Below are 21825 nucleotides of genomic sequence, written 5' to 3' on the forward strand. Positions count from 1 at the left end.
GTAAACAAGTGTGTGTTTTTTTTGTTTTGTTTTTTAAATCCAAATGACAGTCGGAGCTTACCCGTCTGTGTTCTCGCTTCTTCAAGGCCGAGCTTGTGGCCGATTTGTTTTGAAACAATCTGACTTTCAATTGTTCATTCAGTTCGCCGTTCCTTCACTTCTTCCACGTAAGGGTGAGATGGCAGCAATATCCAGTTTAGAAATCAGACAGCTGCTCCTATCATTCTCCATTCTTTCCATTACTGAGTACTCAGGCAATTACTAAAACCCAGGATGGAACGGAACGTCACCGGTTTTAGCAACAACTGCGGGGAGGTCATTGCCCGAGCGATATGTCCCGTTCCGTCCCGGGTTTTACCAACAACCCTCAGATCACTCTGGGAGAACTGGTGCAACTGAACTTGCTTTCCTTTTAAAAAACATATACTTTCCTTTTCTTGTAGTTTCTTTAATTGTTGGTACTGCACCCTCTTTCAGTATGGGCTAATAGCCAACACTCCTCAACAGATCAGAGGTCTCGTACGAGTCTTCAGTAAAATGTACAGAGCAGAGGAGAGAACACTTCGTAGGCGCCCAATGTGCCCGTGAACTTCTCGCAAAACGCGTCCAAATCTTTGCAGTTTGAACATTCTTGGGCCATGAATGCAACATAAATCCACCTTCTGTCGTGTTGCTGCACCGGCCAGCAACACATCTACGTGGCATGACGATAAATTAGCTCAAAATGGAGGATCGGAGTTGCAGGCAGCTCTGTGTTTTAGTATAGCGGAAATGGCGATGGGACTGATAGACTTCCTGCTGTGATGTTACGGACGTCAAGGTCATTCACTCAGACCGCTGCCTATATAAATCACTTAAATCGTAAAAATGACTATATTCGATTCATTGTTAACGCTTAAAACTATTCCTGTGCCATTCTTGAGGTCTCAAGGCGTTTATAAACGAAAGTGAGGCCATGGCTCTGCGTACCGTATTTATCCTAATAAACGCGCCCGGGCGCGATGCAAAACATGAAGGGGGAGCGTCAATTTCTACCCTTAAATGACAAAAATCGAACATGACAAAATCATCGGAATTTAAAACATTTATTTTGAAACACATGAAAATACAGTTATATGTCCAAAAAGTCAATTAAACAATGTCCAGCTCGCTTATAAGGATAACATTGGTAAGTAAACTATTTGTAGTGACGTCACAATTCACGTCATCGTCGATGTTTATGAGCTCACAAAACAAAATGTCGTCCTCAAAACGATCCTTCACCGCTAGTTTTAAGTTAAAGGTTGTAGAACTGGCAGAGCAGAAAGGCAAACACTTAGCTGCAAAAACATTTAATGTTCACCGTAAACGTGTACAAGAGTGGTGCAAACAAAAGGTACGTCTCCACCCGTATTGATATCCGCAGCAGAGTGAATGTCCGTATTTTATACTGTCCGTGTTTACTAACGCGATTTCCGGTAAAAAAAAAAAATCAGCGGTGAAATTGAACGTCTCTGTTGTGGTTTGTTGGATTTAAAGTTTGTTAAATGAAGAAAATGGTTGGTAAATACTATTCTAGCTCTGAAAATCGTGGAGGCACGTCGAATAGGGAGGGCGCTTCTATAAGGATAAATACGGTATATGCTTTAAACTACTTTCAGACACATGCCTACATTTTACCTCAGTAACACTAGTAACCAAAACAAAAATACTCTGGCAGATAGATATCCTCCACATTCAGACACATTATTCATCAAGAAGTTTTCAGCTGTTTGCAGTCAGGGAGACATTCAGCAAAAAAGGTTAAAATAACCTCCACAGCCACTCCTGAGTACAGATTTAGCCTCTTACATGAATATTATCCAAATGTGTTATTAGAGTTCAGCCATAGAGGATCCCCCCCCCCCCCCCCCCCCCCCCTTAAATTTATTTATTTTATTCCTGAGCTTTCCACTGACAACACATTAGGCCTGAGTTGACGCATCTCCCATAACCTGGGACGGAACAGTGCCGTCACGTGTTTTCTTATATTTGCCTTCCGGGTTTTTATATGCTGTTCCGTTCCATGTATAACAAGTGTTCCGTCCCGCAATACCATTTTTGTGACTTTTATTAACATAATGTATAATCTTACCTTTTTGGTTCCTGTTTCACAGAGACATCCGTCACATCCACCATTTTATTAATCAGTACTTGCATTAGTCATCCCGCCTTTACAGATGAACCTGTCCCATCACGTATGATAAAGTTAGAAGAAAAACAAGATGTATTGTTTTAATTGTTTTATTGTCAAAACACGGGATTTCTTTGTGACGTCACGCCGAGGTATATTCCGTAATTGGAGTTCCGGGCTTTTAGATCAATTTTGATTGAAAATATCGTGAATATAACGTTAATACAATGTGACGGGGATATAATAATAATGCTGGATAATCAAAGAATACATGACAGTGATGCGTGTGAGTACAAGATGTTAAGTATGAAATCCCTGAATATTTAGAAAACATAACGTTATTGTAATGTACTGTCCCATTCCGGTTCATGCTTTCCGTACCAGGTTGTGGGAGACGCCCGAGTTGACGTTATTTATAGGCGATTTGTCCTTTGAGTCACTGAGGTTTTTGGCTTAAACCCATTCAATTCAAGTGACTGGGGGAAAAAAGCAGGCTAATAACTGTATAAACTCAATAATAAATCTAACTTTGATAACAGTAGGTTCTCACTTTCACCCCAGGTTTAGTTTATGAACACAATATTTAAATAATATTGGCTGGCACTGAGTGGTATATTAGATATAGTCCATTCAGCTAGCATGATACTGAATGAGTCGAAGACGAGTTCAATAATGGAATATATCTGATAAACCATGAAAAAAAGCCAGCTATTATTATTATCCATCCATTTTCTTCCGCTTATCGGAGGTCGGGTCACGGTGGCAGCAGGCTAAACAGGCTTATTAATAATAAATATTATTATTGTTATTGCACATACGCATTCATTTTGTGTGTTCAACACGTCTTTCTCTTTCAAAATTCTCTCAAAATCTTATATATTTAACGAAGCAAACCTGGTGGCCATGTTTGTTTACAAATTGTCAGTTGCTCGCTAGTGTGGAAGTTTTACATCTCCGACGTATGCTGTTTTGACAACCATGCAATATTGTAAACCATATTCAACGCTCATTCTCCATTGGGTAGACTGACGTAATACACGTAGGATAAGCAATAAGCTAACAATATTCCATGCTATCAAACCAAATGAATGAAACCTGCTAGAAGGGAATAGAACACATTTTTAATATAATTTTCATTATTTAAGTGTACAGGGATATTTGGCTTTAGGTTGCAGTCATAAAGCTTTAAGAAAATGGATATTAGATTCCAGCAGACATTTATTTATCGGTCCAGTAAGATTGCCAAGCTATGGTCACACTCCAGCTCGCAATACTTTGCGATGGATTATCAATGAAAATGAGGCGTTTTGGTGGCGATGCATGGTGAAGGTTCCTCAAGCTTCAGGAAGTATTCCCAAACCCATTTTCAAGTGTTTGCTGTCAAACATCGCCACCGAATTTCAATGCATGCATTGAAATTGTTCGTGACATTTCTGACCACTCGTGAGGCGTAGACACACCAAAAAACAACTTGCGAAGCTTGGGGAACATTCGCTGTGATTGGTGGCAATGCAACCCATTTTTCATCGCCAAGTATTCGCAAACCCATCGCGAGCTGTAGTGATGCACCGTTACTATCCTGAATTGGATTATTTTCCTGTAACAGCATTTCCCAGAGTGTTTTATTCCTTTTATACTACGGCGAATTACCAAGAACATGTTCTCTTAATGCCATTGACACCAAAGACAGCCACTGAAATGGTGTCAGCAGTTGTTAATCAAATCTCTGTGCATGACCGCTGCTGTGATGCTTGTCTGAAAGCGATGACGCAAATCTCATGGTCTACAGTGGCTGCAAATACAGTAGAGGCAATATCGAACTGTTAAAAAAAGGGATTTTTTTTAATTAGCATGTTTATCACCTCAAGTTCACTTTTACAAATGTTTGTTTATGCCACTCCATTTTCTGCACAAGTTCAGATCACACTGGTAGATGACGTAATCAGAACATAGCACTTTTCATAAATCACACCGTATTGCTCTTGCCCACGTCCTGCTACTGTAAGAGGATGTTTATCATGTAGCCTGACGTGGAGAACACATTACTGCCCAGTCTGTTATAGAATTCAGCTACATATATTAATTTAACATGGGAATAAATTGGACTGATAATCCAAACTAAAGTGTTTTGTATGAGATGTAAGAAACGGATGAAATTGCATTGCGAGGTAAAAACCGTCTGAATTAATAAGGCATTAAATGTGATGAACTGAAAGATAAAGATAATGGTGAAGACTTTTAAGTTATGAGCCATGTTCATCATTTACCATCACATCCTGCCCTTTTAATGTATTTATTAGTCATACCACAAAACCACACTGATGGGAACGAACGAGAAATATTTTCCGATAAAGTAAAGATGTGAATTGAAAGCGTAGTTGTTAGAAATTTGCCAGTTGTGTAACATTTTGTTTTCTCATCATTTTTATCCTTTAAGTTAACATTTTGTTCTGCTTTATTCATTATCTAAGTGAGTGGGGTTTATTTTATTTTTATTATAATCCCTCTGCTGGCCGAAAGGCCCGAAGGGGGATTATGTCGTGGTAGAGCTGGGCGATATGGCCTAAAAAAAATCTTCGATTTTTTTTTTTTCCACAAAAAATCCGATTTTCGATTTTAATCGATTCCCCCCCCACACACACACTAAAAATCAAACTACAGATGACAAAGAAATGGTTCAAAACAAGTTTTACCTTTTATTTTGTTTTCACTTAAATTTCCCCTTCGGAATTAGTGCAAAAAGAAGCCAAAAAACAAGCTTGTACCGAGAGATGGCAGACCATGCCATTGTAAACAGTGAGAACATACAGTAACTTTTAGAAAGCCTTCTCCAACATAGCTGAGTTTCAAACTGGCACTGATACAATGCACCCTCAAACTTAAATAAATAAAAAAATGCCCCCTCAAAAAAATATGAATAAAATTGTGTCCTTTTCGATAAAACTGACAAAATAGGAAAAAAAATCCCGGCTTTTCCACTATATGTATGGGCACCATGTCTTTTGCAATAAACATCGCGATAGCATCTGTGATTGCCTTCCACCGCGCCCCATTCTCATCATCAGGCACACAGTTCGAAAACGTGTCCGGGACGGTTGCTTGCTTTACTGTGGATGGTGCGCTCGTGCTGCGGCTGTGTTCATTCGGCTGGGAGCAGCACTTCTCCCGCTCCGCTGCAGGCTTCTGTTTAAGGTGTTGGAATAAACTCGTCGTGCTGCTTCCTTTGGAAGCAGCCGTTTTCAAACACACCTTACAACGAGGACTTGTTTGGTCTGCGTCCGACGCCGCAAAACCGAACCAATTCCAGATCACGGAGGAAGTTACTCCTTTCTTGGGCACAAGTTGCGGCTTTCCCCCCAATCGCTGCCATGTTGTTTGTGTGTGTCTATGGCAAGCGTGCAGGAGGAGGGCTATAGTGTCAGTGCCCAATCCGTTCTGCACATGCACAGAGGGGAGCGTCGAGAGCGGAAGTTAAAACTGAGAGAAAACCGATTTTCATAAAAACACATCGTCCTTAACTATAAATCCTAATTAATCAATAAAATGGATTTATCGCCCAGCTCTATGTCGTGGTGATGTCCATCCTGGGAAGGGTACTCACCTTCTGAAATTAACTCCTCTCGTAATTTTTGGAGGAATTTCACGAAACTTGACAGGATTCTTTGTTATATATCAGTAATACGCATGTTGCAGTTGTGTTCAATTCAGTCACATTTTACCAGAGTTCTGGCCCTTGATTACCAAATTTGCACTTTAACAATTTCATGAGGGTGTATTAAGCACTTACTGCATAGATATAGTTGCCAGTAGGGCTGGGTATCACCAGATACCTCACGATACGATACTATGGCGATATTTTGCCCACAATAACGATAATATCACGGTACAGCGATTCTGCGATAATCGATATATTGCAAGAAATTTCAACCACATCACGATATCTGTGTCACTGAAGAAAATCAGAATTTATTGACCACTGTAAAATTACATTTCACATACATAACTACACACTCTTGCCAGACATATATTTGTCTCTATTCCACTGCTGGCAAAACCAAGAGTTGCTTCACTACAACATACAGAAAATTCCCATTTCTGTGCTAGTATTATCAACTTTTCTGTAAGCATGGACACATCAGTGCTGCTTAACAAGCAGAATCAAATTGTTTTATGAAAACTTAAAACTTGCACTGCAGACTGCACATACATTTCAGTGCTAACACTAATATCAATTTGTTCTTTGTAAACTTGAGAACATATACCGGAGAACATTTAACTTGTGCTTATTTTGCAGGAACAACACACTGTCTGAAACACAGTGAAAAGTGCAGTGTGCATCTTAGTCTCCCTGAGCACAATTATGAAACACAGTGCAGTGTGGGTCAGTGTCCACACACTGAAACTGAACTGAAACCTCAGTGAATCATGTTTCTTCTGAACTTTGAGTAAATACTCAAAATAAAATGCAGTGTCTCACACACACTAAAATTGAAAATACAAGATAAAGTGCAGCTTCTTGCCTTTGGCCTTAAATGACAAAATTAAGTTCACAGTTACAGTAAGTCACACATCACTGAAGTAGACGGGAGGACTTTGGCGCTGTCCAGTGTAGTTTGCTTCGGGTCGGGTTTCGGCGGCTCCGGCTGAGCTAATATGTCGGGGTGGTGTCGTGCTAAGCAAGTTCGCAAGTTTGTTGTGTTACCTGAATATCTAATTGGAGCGAAACAGGTTTTGGGCAATTCCATGTAAATGTCAACCTCACCATGCAAAAATAAAGCAACATGTAATACATCAAAACCACTCCCAGAGATATCACCTAGGCCTGTATTTTACAGATGTGAATAAGTTGAACCAATTTGTCACAAGAATTGTTCCCTTCGCCTTCACTACTTTAGCTAATGACACGAGTAACTTTGATCATGTACAATTCTATATTATTGCCACAAGCCACAGAAATGTATGCTAAAATCCACAAAACAGCAAAACAATAGCCATCCTAAATATTATTTAAGAACTTTGATAGTTTTAGCTGATATTTAGAGAGTTTTTCAAAGGGTTATGGTGGTTAAATTGCTGATTTTCTAAACATATGCCATGTCTATTTCAGACGCGTCACATCCATAACGGAATTTCGTCACATCCATAACGCTGACTTTTCCTTCCGAAACTCTGCATGAAATACAAAATATTTTAAACAAAGATTTTTTAATATTCACCTTGGACCCCTCTATCAAATGCATATCTCCATTTCGACATTAGGTTTACAATTTCAGAGTTTGATAAAAATGTACAGTCACCCAAGAAAAGTGATACTTTTTCTGTCACATCCATAACGCATCTTTTATTGGCATTTTCTGGCATGCCCTAGATGTACTATGGGGATTGTTCTTGTTCTATCACTTCTCCAGTATGGTACAGCCTTAAAATATGCAACACCTGTTTAAATACTGGGAGACAATAAAACATGCACTGGGTCATTTGTTGCCATTTTGAGTTCAAGTGTCACGTCCATAACGCTGGAATTGCTCTTTTGCAGAGTGCATACTCTTTGTCCGGCTCACTGTTTTTTTTCTCCTTTCCTTTGGAATCCAAAGTACCTCCAAACATCTGCCTTAAAGTTCGGCGGCGTCTCTAGGTTTACATTAACAGCCATGCTTGCTTGTTTTTTTTTCCTCACTGCAACCGCCGGGGAAAAAAGAGAAGATGAAGAGTGCCTTGCAGTGAGGGAGCGGCACAGTGACACCTCGCGGAGCGGAGGTGCGGAAGTCGTACTGGATTTACAACCCGTCTGAAACATGATTTATTATTTGAAAAAATATATATATTTAAATTTTGAGTATCGATATTGAATCGGAAGACAAAGTATCGCGATATATCGCCGTATCGATATTTTTGCACACCCCTAGTTGCCAGCGGGGGATATTGTGCTCTCAGAGCACGCTTGTTTGTTATTTCTACTTTGTTTTTTGTTACTTCCCCACCTTTTGTTACTTCCAGTGTCTGCAGCTAATTCTTTATTCATAAAGATAGGAAGTTCTGGGCTACGATTCCACAGATTAGATGTGATTGTCCAAGGCGAGACAGCGATGCTGCATATAAACGCAGTTACCCAGGCTGAATCATGAACGAGCTAGAAATAGAAAGAAAAAAATCTCAACACCCCATGCATAGAATACCCAGAATTCTTTTGGCCCAGTGTTGGATTTATTGCATCAGTGGAAATGTCAGCTGACAAAGTGAACAAGTGTTGTATGAAAATAACTGAACGAAGCTGTTTCACAAAGTGTCCATACTTCGTTTCAGTGGAGTGCTGTGACAGGAAAATGAAATGACATGAAGTGAAGGGACAAATCCAGACTTGAATGCGAATATCAGGAATTTCTTCATAAAGCCTAAGAACGCCTCGGCATCACCAGCGAGACGCCGATGATAAACACACACCTGACACCACATGCAGCAAACATGCCTGCCGCATTCAGAGACATGGTCCAATATCAAGCCAGTATAGAAAAGGAGAAATGCGTTCGACATGCCAACTTTTCAGAAGAGTGCGCGGATGCTGGAATAAGTCCCACATATCGTTTTTCTAATTTTGCCATAAATACCTTAATTCATAACATGTCCTTTGCTGATATATTACCCTGTTAAACCACCTACAAATACGACTTCGTAGGCCAAATAAATGTCATGCATTTGTTTCAATTTACATCTCGCAAATCTCTCCGCCTATTTTCTGCATGTTCCCTGACACAGCTCATTTGCATTTAGTGAGGTCCACAAAATTCTGTAAAAGTTCAAGCACACAGAGGGCTGGAGCACAAGATGATGACTAAACAGTGAAAGGAAAGGCAGAAAGGTAGAAGTTATTTTGACTCTCTTCTGTGCCAATAACAAACATTTAGCAATGTAACAGCACCTGAAAATGGCAAAATGTAGATACAGTATCAGTCAAAAGTTTGTACACTCTTACTCATTCATAGGTTTTTCTGTATTTTGACTATTTCCTACATTGTAGAACAATACTGAAGACATCGCAACTATGAAATAACATCTGGAACAGATATGGAATTATGTGGTAAAAAAAAAAAGTACTTCATGAGGTAATCACCTGGAATGCTTTTCAATTAACAGGCGTGCTTCGTCAAAAGTTAATTAGTGCAATTTCTTGCCTCCTTAATGTGTTTTGAGATCAATTAGTAAATAATACAGTAAATATCCCTATTCCACAACTGTAGTAATCCATATTATGTCAAGAACCGCTCAACTAAGTAAGGGGTCATCCATAATTTTCATCATTATCATGAGTCTACAAAGAGTAGACTTTTGAGCAACCCCCCTCCCTCCCCCCAAAAGTGTACATTAGCGGACAAAAAAATGATGGATCTACGTGGAATAGGAATTCAAAATAAAACCATGTCTTGTATTACTTTTTATTAAAATCGGATGACAGGACAATACAAAGTTTCACAAGAGAAGAAAAGAAGACACAAGACAGGTCCAGAAGTTTTCATAGAAAGCAGGCGATTCATTTTACAGTCCCCCCAGGATTCCACGGGCCTTTTTTGTGATTGTTGCGGGCTAAAATGTCTTCTGTTGCGGGGGTTTTCCAAAAAATTGCGATGAAAGTCGCGGTGTTTTTTAGGTTTTTGTTGCGATTACATTGCGGGAGGAAGTGAAAGTTGCGAGAAATTGTTGCGATTTTCTCTTTTTGTGATTAAAATTGAGTGATATGTTAAATATTAAGTTATTACCGAAAAACTATTGATTAAAAAAACAAAGACACTGAGAAATGGTCCTATAAACAACTTTACCAATATAAAAGATTACCAGGACTACAAAAATGCAGAAAAATAGGCTTTACTTATCCAAATGCACCTGTTGGTTCAAAAGTTAAAGTGCAGAGAACCTCACAGCACAGCATGAAGTTACCTTAAAATATAATATAAATGCCTCAGCTTTCATGTAAGAAAAAAAAACTATTAATACTAGTACTGTGTGCAGGCAGTCTCTCCTGAAGACTAAATTAAACAATAATTATAAACTAATAAAATAAATGGCTCAGGCTTCATAGAAGAAAAAAACAATTTGAACAGAATCTCACAGTATGATGCTGAAGCTGCCTAAACAATGGAAAATAAAATACCATTTTGGCAAAAATGTTGGCATCCATTAATTTCTTGTATTAAGTAAAAAAAAGTAATGTAAAGTGCACACAGTCCTTCACTGTAAACATAACACACTTTTTCAGTAACAGAATTTAAGCCTATATAAACACTGACTTGCACATGCTGCTTCTCTTGAACGTAGACACGGAAGTAAGCAGTGTTGCCAGATACTGCTGACGTTTTCCAGCCCAAAATATGTTCAAAACCTGCCAAAATGCACTTGAAACCCCCCAACTGGGCGGGAAACCGCCCAATCTGGCAACACTGGAAGTAAGGCGGAAGGTAGTTTGTCAACGTCACCTCAAGACGACGCCAACGATTGGTCAAATTTGCGGGAAAGTTGCGGTGATTGGATATAATTGCATCCCCTGAATTCGCGGGGATTGGTTGAATTTGCAAATCGCAACATCCTGGAGGGTCTGATTTTTGAAAATTAGGAACTGTCTTTTTAAGGGGAGCTGTTGCCTTTTGGCTCTGAAACGTTCGTTTTTGATTCTTTCCAAGCAGCCTGTCCTGCCCTAACTGCCTCCTCTCAGATGAATGCAGGAAACAATAAATGTTTAAAAACTGCTCGTACTCGTTTGAAGGAGTCTTGTGAATAGCGGTATTTCTGCTATTCACAAATTTATAAACGCGGTCAAAATCTGGGTCAGCCATTGTTGTTGTATTGAAGAAAGAAAGCGTGTAGAGCTAGCTGGCAAGACTGATGTGGTGCGAAATTTTTAACATGGCGGCTGCCGATTCGCACATTGACGGATCATCATTTTTTCATTTTTAAAAAGTGTACGCTTGGTCATTAACCCCCTCCCCCCTGCGTACGGTTTGTACGCTTGTGGTAATGATGAAAATTATGGATGACCCCTAAAGAGAAACGACATCCATCATTACTTTAAGACATGAGGTGTCTTTATTTTTATTAATTAAAAAGAAAAACCATAGAATTAGGAGGTGTGTCCTAACTTTTGACTGGTACTGTGTGTGTTGGATAGCCATGAAACAAAGGGGTTAAAAAAAGACACCGAGCATGTCAGAAGTAGAAGCTGCGGCAAATGGAACTGATTTGTAAGTCATAGTTCATTAAGAAATGTCCACAAGAAAAAGCAAGTTAATCAAAAGGATTTTAATTTTGAACCGGTTTGCCATTTTGACAGCGCGTGTCTAGGCAGCGGGGAAACACTGGGAGTGGCCTCATTGGAGTGAAATATCGGAAATTATTATACATACAGGCCACTTTTTCCGTGGAATAAAAACATATTTTTTTCATGCTCCGGTTTCCATCAAATCCTGTGCTCTGATTGGCTGGCGAGCGGGTCCGTATCCTACGATACGGACCCCGGTTATGGACATCTGGCGACTCGCTCGTTCACAACAACAACAAACATGGTAATATTTTTTGTCAACATTTATCTTTTTATTTTTTATAAGATTTATTTATAAAATTATCAAAAATCTTAATTTTTGCCAGCATTTCTCAGGAGAATAGCATTAATTTTACAGCATGGATAGTGATAACGACAGTCTTCACAGCGAAAGCGAGTTTTACTACCCTGAGGAAGAAGAAATAAAAGAAAACATTTCAGGAGAAAACTAAAACCTGTAACTGTTGCTAACGCCAAGCAAAAACATGGCTGAATCCTGAATGACTCCTATTTGTATAAATAGGGGACTACATAGGCGGCAAAATGTAGTTTTTTTTTTTTTTTTCCTGCCATGGAAGTGCACTTGTATACCGAGGAGGAAGCCATTTGCATTACAGCCGCGAATGAGGATCCAAAATGGCAGCTCGGCTCGGTTTTCCCTTTCGGGCGCTCTCGTTTTCTGTTAGAATTTGGTAAAGAAAAAAATGAATATATTATTTACCAGCTTAAGGTCGGTCCGTATGGTGAAATACCGTGACCTCGGCCTTGAATACTGACCTCGGCCCAGAGGGCCTCGCTCAGTACTTTCAAGACCTCGGTCACGGTATTTCACCATACGGACCTCCCAGCTGGTAAACAACATATTTATTCTATTCCCTTCTAGTGGGTTTATTGATAGCATGCAATATTCACAGATCATATCACTTATCCTCCATATATTACCCCACTCTCCCCAATGGAGAATGAGTGTGCAATATTATAATATTGCACATTGTCAAGACAACACATCACACGTCTGAGTTCATGCGAAGATCCAATGAGAGATCTGCTGCACATGCACACAATCTTTTCTTTGTCTGCCGGGGTAGAGAGAGAAGACGAGGCTAATCCAGTGCTACTGCTAGGATTAAGCACTAAATAAATAAACTGAAACCGAAGACACACTGAACACCTGAAAGGCTACTAAAACTTCATTAGATATTCTTCAGGCATGTTTACAAGAGAAAAACATGCCAACGGACAATTGAAAAACTGGAAGATAGTCACATCGGAGATGTAAAACTTCCACACTAGCGAGTGACTGTGACAGTTTGTAAACAAACATGGCCGCCAGGTTTGCTTCATTTAAAAGCTGAAGATTTTGAGAGAATTTTGGCTGCCAGGTTGTTCCCTTTGTGTGTAGTTGTTGGTGTTGATTTTAAAAGTAACTAAGTAAATTACACAGCGATAATAATAAATAATAATAATATTCGGGGGCGGCACGGTGGTGTAGTGGTTAGCACTGTCGCCTCACAGCAAGAAGGTCCTGGGTTCGAGCCCGAGGGCCTTTCTGTGTGGAGTTTGCATGTTCTCCCCGTGTCCGCGTGGGTTTCCTCCGGGTGCTCCGGTTTCCCCCACAGTCCAAAGACATGCAGGTTAGGTTAACTGGTGACTCTAAATTGAGCGTAGGTGTGAATGTGAGTGTGAATGGTTGTCTGTGTCTATGTGTCAGCCCTGTGATGACCTGGCGACTTGTCCAGGGTGTACCCCGCCTTTCGCCCGTAGTCAGCTGGGATAGGCTCCAGCTTGCCTGCGACCCTGTAGAAGGATAAAGCGGCTAGAGATAATGAGATGAGATGAATAATATTCGGCTTGACTGTGCTGGTGTTGGCCTTTAACACTATGCCGCCTGGAAGGTAACTGGGCTGCCGCGCTAACAGCACTGAGTCGCGGGTAACAGCGCTCGAAACTAACGGTGTCCCGATGTCCCGGGGACCATAAAAAATGTCATCGGGACACAAAATTATCATATCTGGGACAATCCCGGGACAATGGAAAAAAAATAGATCTAGAAAAAAAGTTCTACATTAATATTATTTACAAAGCCGTAACACATACGTAGACATTCACCTAATTTGTCAGTTTTAATTTTAAAACGTTAACAGCGAAAAATACATAGTAGCTACACTTTCGATGCACCTGCATCCGTAGGCTACAGAGCAGCGCATTCTGTTCTAGAATCTTCGGCCGGTGTCCGCATTATATGGACTTGGAATGGAATTGCTACCGCACGCTGCGCCGACTCTTGCCAGAACAAAAATGCTGAAGTGGTTGAAGCGGACTGAGCGCGGGGAAGAAACTGAAAGCCCAGACATAACGTCTCCGGGACCTTCAGGATCCAAAGTGTCATCGCCTGGTCTGCAGGCAACGCGAGCAACTGAATGAACTTAATGAGCACTGTTAGACACGTTATAAAATACAACAGGAATGATGTGGATGATATTGACGGAAGATACCGTTCAACAGAATAAGTGAGTTTTCTTGGTGTCTTTCTAGTTCAGAAAGTTTAGTCAGTCAGCAGCACAACTAGGCTCGGACCTGCCACTATGCTGATGTTGCTAACTAGTGGTGTGTCGTTCACGAACGAACCGTTCTTTTTGAACGAGTCTTCGAAGTGAACGACTAGAACTAGTTCGCGCTGCCTCTCGTTCTTGGTCGTTGGCGAATCAGCAGTCTCTGCTCGCTGGCAGCAGGGCGGTCGCTGAATCTCGGTCGCTGGCGAATCAGCAGGATCTGTTCAGTAGCAGAAGGGCGTCCAACTTGCATTTTGATCTGTGCAGAGCAGCGCCACTTTACTTCTTTAAGGGCTATCTGAGCCCTATTATCAGAGCGTTGACACATGCCAGGTCTTTAGTTTACAATTTAGAGCTCTCACTCAGCAATACATTTCAGTTCACAGCGAACGAGCTCAGCAGTTCGCGAACGAGCCAGCAGCCAGCCTGCCTGCTGTTCGCTGAATACGATGACTTGTAAAGTTGTTTATTCTCTGAAATGAGTGTTGCTGTTAAATAAGCAATTTTTTTTTTTTTTGCTTAATGGGTTTGAGAGAACAACTGCATAGCCGGCAGACCATGGCTCTACTAAAATAAATATAATAAATATAAAAACAGCTTTATTCTCATCTACATTTAATTAACTTTCAGAGCTTTGTTTATGTAGTCTTTTTCAGATAATGCTAGGATAATGTTTTTCTTCCATCTTTTTCTCAAGCACATTGAGAAAATCTATTGTGGATGGCACCTCTGCCGCCTCTCGTTCACTCAAGATGAACTAAACTTCGGACGACAGCCATTGTTGTGCCGCTTTGGTGTGACGTCATCAAAATGAACGAGTGAACGAACTGAACGAACGAATTTCTTTGCTGAACTGACCGACATGAACGAACCGGCGGAAGTGAATCGCCATGTCCCACCAATATTGCTAACATTTGCACCCGGCAGCGAAAGTTCATAAAAATGGATAACGGAAAGTTCATAAAAATGGATAACGGAAAGTTCATAAAAATGGATAACGGAAAGTTCATAAAAATGGATAACGGTAATGGTGAAAATTATAAGTTGGCCTTATAAGTGCCAACAGATATTCAAGGTATAAGTAGATGAAATGAACATAAAAGGGGTCTTATTTTCAACTAAAGTGTACTGCAGATGTAGGGAGTTGAAACATTTTCTGAATGAGCTAGTTGGCCCCTTTAAATAAACGGGTATCTATTCATACAGTGAGATCGCCAAAGTTTAATAAACTGAAAATGCAATAACTGTAATTTTGAAGTAGATGATGTATAGGACATGTGTCGCTTGTGTCTTGTGACTTATTGTAAAAATGATATAAAGGGTTCAAAATCGCATAGTTACAAATATAATAGTAACTTCATATGATGGGCGGCACGGTGGTGTAGTGGTTAGCGCTGTCGCCTCACAGCAAGAAGGTCCTGGGTTCGAGCCCCGGGGCCGGCGAGGGCCTTTCTGTGTGGAGTTTGCATGTTCTCCCCGTGTCCGCGTGGGTTTCCTCCGGGTGCTCCGGTTTCCCCCACAGTCCAAAGACATGCAGGTTAGGTTAACTGGTGACTCTAAATTGAGCGTAGGTGTGAATGTGAGTGTGAATGGTTGTCTGTGTCTATGTGTCAGCCCTGTGATGACCTGGCGACTTGTCCAGGGTGTACCCCGCCTTTCGCCCGTGGTCAGCTGGGATGGGCTCCGGCTTGCCTGCGACCCTGTAGGGCAGGATAAAGCGGCTAGAGATAATGAGATGAGATGAGACTTCATATGATAATATTAACCACTGGTTATTTCAGAGAGGAAAAAAATGGGGACACTATTGCTTCCATTCGGGACAATACAACACAGAATTCGGGACCACTGGGGGACACAAAGAAAAAAAGTTAATTTCGAGCCCTGGCGGGTAAGCTAATGTTGGCATTCGAGAATGCTTATATGAAGTGTGTATGTATAATAATAATAATAATAATAATATTGGCTGGCTTTTTTTCATGGTATATCAGATGTATTCCATTAAGCTAGCATGATCTTGAACTCGTCGAAGTGGAATATATCTGATATACCACTCAGTGCCAGCCAGTAGTATTATTTAAATATGTCGCTCAGATCCATGATGTACAGTTAGGTCCATATATATATTTGGACACTGACACAATTTTTTTTTTTTTACCTGTTTACTGAAACATATTCAGGTTATAGTTATATAATGGACATGGGCATAAAGTCCAGACTTTCAGCTTTCATTTGAGGGTATCCACATTAAAATTGGATGAAGGGTTTAGGAGTTTCAGCTCCTTAACATGTGCCACCCTGTTTTTAAAGGGACCAAAAGTAATTGGACAATTGACTCAAAAGCTATTTCATGGGCAGGTGTGGGCAATTCCTTCGTTATGTCATTCTCAATTAAGCAGCTAAAAGGCCTGGAGTTGATTTGAGGTGTGGTGCTTGCATTTGGAAGATTTTGCTGTGACGAAAACATGCGGTCAAAGGAGCTCTCCATGCAGGTGAAACAAGCCATCCTTAAGCTGCAAAAACAGAAAAAAGCCATCCGAGAAATTGCTACAATATTAGGAGTGGCAAAATCTACAGTTTGGTACATCCTGAGAAAGAAAGAAAGCACTGGTGAACTCATCAATTCAAAAAGACCTGGACGCCCACAGAAGACAACAGTGGTGGATGATCGCAGAATAATTTCCATGGTGAAGAGAAACCCCTTCACAACAGCCAACCAAGTGAACAACACTCTCCAGGAGGTAGGCGTATCAATATCCAAATCTACCATAAAGAGAAGACTGCATGAAAGTAAATACAGAGGGTTCACTGCACGGTGCAAGCCACTCATAAGCCTCAAGAATAAAAAGGCTAGATTGGACTTTGCTAAAAAACATCTAAAAAAGCCAGCACAGTTCTGGAAGAACGTTCTTTGGACAGATGAAACCAAGATCAACCTCGACCAGAATGATGGAAAGAAAAAAGTATGGCGAAGGCGTGGTACAGCTCATGATCCAAAGCATACCACATCATCTGTAAAACACGGCGGAGGCAGTGTGATGGCTTGGGCATGCATGGCTGCCAGTGGCACTGGGTCACTAGTGTTTACTGATGTGACACAGGACAGAAGCAGCCGGATGAATTCTGAGGTATTCAGAGACATACTGTGCTCAAATCCAGCCAAACTGATTGGTTGGCGTTTCATAATACAGATGGACAATGACCCAAAACATAAAGCCAAAGCAACCCAGGAGTTTATAAAAGCAAAGAAGTGGAATATTATTGAATGGCCAAGTCAGTCACCTGATCTCAACCCAATTGAGGATGCATTTTACTTGTTAAAGACTAAACTTCAGACAGAAAGGCCCACAAACAAACAGCAACTGAAAACCGCTGCAGTAAAGGCCTGGCAGAGCATTAAAAAGGAGGAAACACAGCGTCTGGTGATGTCCATGAGTTCAAGACTTCAGGCAGTCGTTGCCAACAAAGGGTTTTCAACCAAGTATTAGAAATGAACATTTTATTTACAATTATTTAATTTGTCCAATTACTTTTGAGCCCCTGAAATGAAGGGATTGTGTTTAAAAAATGCTTTAGTTCCTCACATTTGTATGCAATCATTTTGTTCAACCCACTGAATTAAAGCTGAAAGTCTGAACTTCAACTGCATCTGAATTGTTTTGTTCAAAATTCATTGTGGTAATGTACAGAACCAAAATTAGAAAAATGTCTCTGTCCAAATATTTATGGACCTAACTGTATTTCATATGAAAAATGTGAGGTTTTTCAGCATGAGAAGATAAACTTCATATCTTTGAGCCAATGTGTGATTTTTCTTTTTATCATATCGACACATTCACAGACAAAGTACCCAAATTTATCAAAACAATTCATCGATTTCCTCACAAGTGACGTATAGAGATTCATGTCATGGTTTTGGTTCCTCATGTCCTGGATGTAGCTTGTATGCAAAATGAGTGTGCGTTTCCCAGTAAAACACTCGTGTCTGTATAATATAAGATGGATATAAAGCAGCAGAAGGTAACATGCATTAAGCCAAGTGACTATTTTGCACTTAAACCTGACGAGCCAACAGCTCCGGCCGACCACACCATCGTGATTGAGGCACTTATCAAAATGAAATTGCATCCTGTGGTTTCTCTTTGATTTGCCCAAGCTATGATTTCAGCTCTGTACTTGTTAAATCTCATTATGTTTGTGTTCGATAGTTTTTCATATTCGTGTACGGTTTGTAATTCAGTATTTTGTTCGTTAGGCTCGGTAAATTGCACTTACTCAGGATTGTGTGTACGCATTGATCTCGTGGCCCGTTTTCATATTAATGTCATGTGAAAAATAATTATGCACTTAAGCATGCACATTACATTTACTATTTCTCACTGTAAACGCTTATGAGGTACAACCTTAACAACACAATGTGTAAGTTGATTTTCTTTTCAGTTCTCAGAGATTGGAAATGATCCAACTTATTATCTAACTTTATTAGACCTCTGCAATGGATAATTTAGTATTAACATTAATGCAAATTAATATGCATTTCTTCATTTACTTCCATATGGTAACTAACTTTTGTAACTCAACACTACATGAGATGCCCAACATAAAACGTGAGTTCTGAAGCAAAACCAGTTAAGAATGGCTTCTTTAGAGTCTAGACAATCCAGCGCTGAGCTTTTCACATTAGTACAAATACATTTTCGCAGTGTTTTTTGGCTCTGCAGCACTTCATCACATGCAATCTGATTACTAACCGCATTTTGGAGGTGAGAGTAGAGAAGTGAAAAATGCCAGAAATAGAGCGCCTGAGTGACTTTTTCAGGTGATGAGAAACGTCCAACTGTCGTCATATAGGCGCTGCAGTAGGAGGTGGTTTGTTTCTTTCTATTTTCTCTGTTATGTTTTGCAATGTTGCAGTCTGTGTAATTTGTTGTCTTAAGTAAGTGAACTTTTTTTTTTCTAATGACAAAGTAAGTGTACCGTAGTTTAATGTCTTCTTGTTGCAGTTCTTCCAAACACCAGACCTTAAAGCAGGACCTTTATTTTTAAATACATTTCTGAGTGGATAGTATCTCCATCCTTGACTCTCTTGTATGCTGCATAAATGGGAATAAAAAATATATATTTTTGAGAGTTAAAATCGACCGCAGAGTTGGCATTCGAGCTGCTCCGCTGAGCCAGCCAGCCCTGAGTGCGTGACGTCACAGCGGTAACCGGTTTTAAGGCCGAGGCCTTTGACAGCTATAGACCAAAGTCATATAAATAAAAATCTATGGTGAAAGTAAGAAACACCGTTACCGACTCGCTCAACTAAGACTGATTTGACTTCATTGACTGTGGGTTGACTCTCATTAAAACATGATAGGTGTTATAACTTATGCAACATACATGCAATGCATGCATTTTCACTGATAAAACGTAAAAGGCTAATTAAATAATCAGATGAACTGAGACAATCACATTCTGAAGCAAATTAAATAATCTTATACTGGTAACTTAAACACAATACAAGTTACATGTATTAATCTAAATGCAGGTAAACAACGAGTGCTGTTTTTGTTGTTTTGTATCCAAATGAGAATCGGAGCTTACCCGTCTGTGTTCTCGCTTCTTGAAAGCTGATCTTGTGGCCGATTTGTTTCAGACTTTCAGTTGTTCGTTCAGTTCTCCGTTCATTCACTTCTTCCACGTAAGGGTGAGATGGCAGCAATATCCAGCAGAGAAATCAGACGGCTGCTCCACTCATTCTCTATTTTGTCCATACTGAGTACTCCGCTGTTACTGCTCGGCTCAGGCAATTACTAAAACCCGGGACGGAACGGAACGTCACCGGTTTTAGCAACAACCGTGGGGAGGTCACTGCCCGAGCGATATGTCATGTACCGTTCCGTCCCGGGTTTTAGCAACAACCCTCAGCTCACGCTCTGGGAGAACTGGTGCAACTGATTTTTCCTTTAAAAAAAAAAAAAAAAATATATATATATATATATATATATATATATATATATATATATATATATATATATATATATAAATATATAAATTTTTTTTTTTCTTGTTTTCTTTAATTGCTGGTACTGCACCCTCTTTCAATACGGGCTTATAGCCAACGCTCCTCAACAGATCAGAGGTCTCGTACGAGTCTTCAGTAAAATGTTCAGAGCAGAGGAGAGAACACTTCGTAGGTGCCCGATGTGCCTGTGAACTTCTCGTAATCTTTGCAATTTGAACATTCTTGGGCCGTGAATGCAACGTAAATCCACCTTCTGTCATGTTGCTGGCGGGTGCAGCAGCACATCTATGTGGCGTGGTGATAAATTAGCTCAAAATGGAGGATCGGAGTTGCAGGCAGCTCTGTGTTTTAGTATAGCGGAAATGGCGATGAGACCGATAGACTTCCTGTTGTGACGTTACGGATGTCAAGGTCATTCACTCAGACCGCTACCTATGTAAGTCACTTTAATCATAAAAATGACTATATTAGATTTATTGTTAACGCTTAAAACTATTCCTGTGCCATTCTTGAGGTCTCAAGGCGTTTATAAACGAAAGTGAGGCCATGGCTCTGCGTATATGCTTTCAAGCTTTGGGGGAATCTTTTAGTTTCTGCTTGCTGTTGATTGTAGCCATTGGTGTTTTTCTTGAGCTAAAATGCTAGCATATTGATTAGTGCAAAGCAGCATGCGTTGGAGAAGCTTTATTTATTTTCTAAATTTTAAATCTTCGTGGCGGCACGGTGGTGTAGTGGTTAGCGCTGTCGCCTCACAGCAAGAAGGTCCTGGGTTCGAGCCCCGGGGCCGGCGAGGGCCTTTCTGTGTGGAGTTTGCATGTTCTCCCCGTGCCTGCGTGGGTTTCCTCCGGGTGCTCCGGTTTCCCCCACAGTCCAAAGACATGCAGGTTAGGTTAACTGGTGACTCTAAATTGAGCGTAGGTGTGAATGTGAGTGTGAATGGTTGTCTGTGTCTATGTGTCAGCCCTGTGATGACCTGGCGACTTGTCCAGGGTGTACCCCGCCTTTCGCCCGTAGTCAGCTGGGATAGGCTCCAGCTTGCCTGCGACCCTGTAGAAGGATAAAGCGGCTAGAGATAATGAGATGAGATGAATGAGATTAAATCTTCGTAGCCCTTCCTGATATGAGATAAAGAGGAAGATGATTATTTTTTTTTTTAAATATATGAAGGTGAGTTTGTAGACTTGATTTAAGTTTGAATGTTTCTTAATATCCGTCATATAAGCAGTGTTTTATGACTATGTGGCCAGTTGAACATGCAGTATTGTTCAGTGTGCAGACATATCGAATCGATAGCCTCATATTTAAATAATATTGGCTGGCTTTGAGTGGTATATCAGATATATTCCATTCAGCTAGCATGATACTGAACAAGTCAAAGACGAGTTCAATATCATGCTAGCTGAATGGAATACTGTATATCTGATATAGCATTTAAAAAAGCTGTTGTTATTCTCATCATTTATATATACACATTCGATGGTGCCACCGGCGAACAAAGAAATGCTTCTGTGCATGCGCAGCAGAAAACTCTCATTGCATAGTCGCATCAGTTCCGACGTGTGACGTCATGTTGTCTTGACAACCGTAAACCATATTCAATGCTCATTCTCCATTGGGTAGAGTGACATAATACACATAGGATAAGCGATATGCTAACAATATTGCATGCGATCAAACCAAATGAATGAAATCCGCTAGAAAGGAATAGAATACATGTTTTTATTCCATTGAAAAAGTGTCCTGTATGTATAATAATAAACGATACAATACGATATGCTGCATCCTTACGCCCCTGACGTATACATGTGCA

At 40.3% G+C, this 21825-nt stretch overlaps 1 protein-coding gene across 5 annotated transcripts in view; it reads left to right on the forward strand.

Moving 5' to 3' along the window:
- The window catches only part of plekhf2 (pleckstrin homology domain containing, family F (with FYVE domain) member 2), a 91642-nt gene that overhangs the window by 5360 nt on the left and 64457 nt on the right, over positions 1–21825 (forward strand). The window contains exon 1 of one of the 5 annotated variants that reach the window (XM_060920693.1): positions 8920–9008. The exons of the other annotated variants lie outside the window; for them this stretch is intronic. The gene's annotated coding sequence lies outside the window, so the exon portion shown is untranslated. Of the gene's footprint in view, positions 1–8919; positions 9009–21825 lie in introns of those variants that run through there. 5 annotated transcript variants of the gene reach the window in all.

This window comes from Neoarius graeffei, chromosome 5, assembly GCF_027579695.1.
Source record: "Neoarius graeffei isolate fNeoGra1 chromosome 5, fNeoGra1.pri, whole genome shotgun sequence".
Taxonomy (NCBI): Eukaryota; Metazoa; Chordata; class Actinopteri; order Siluriformes; family Ariidae; genus Neoarius; species Neoarius graeffei.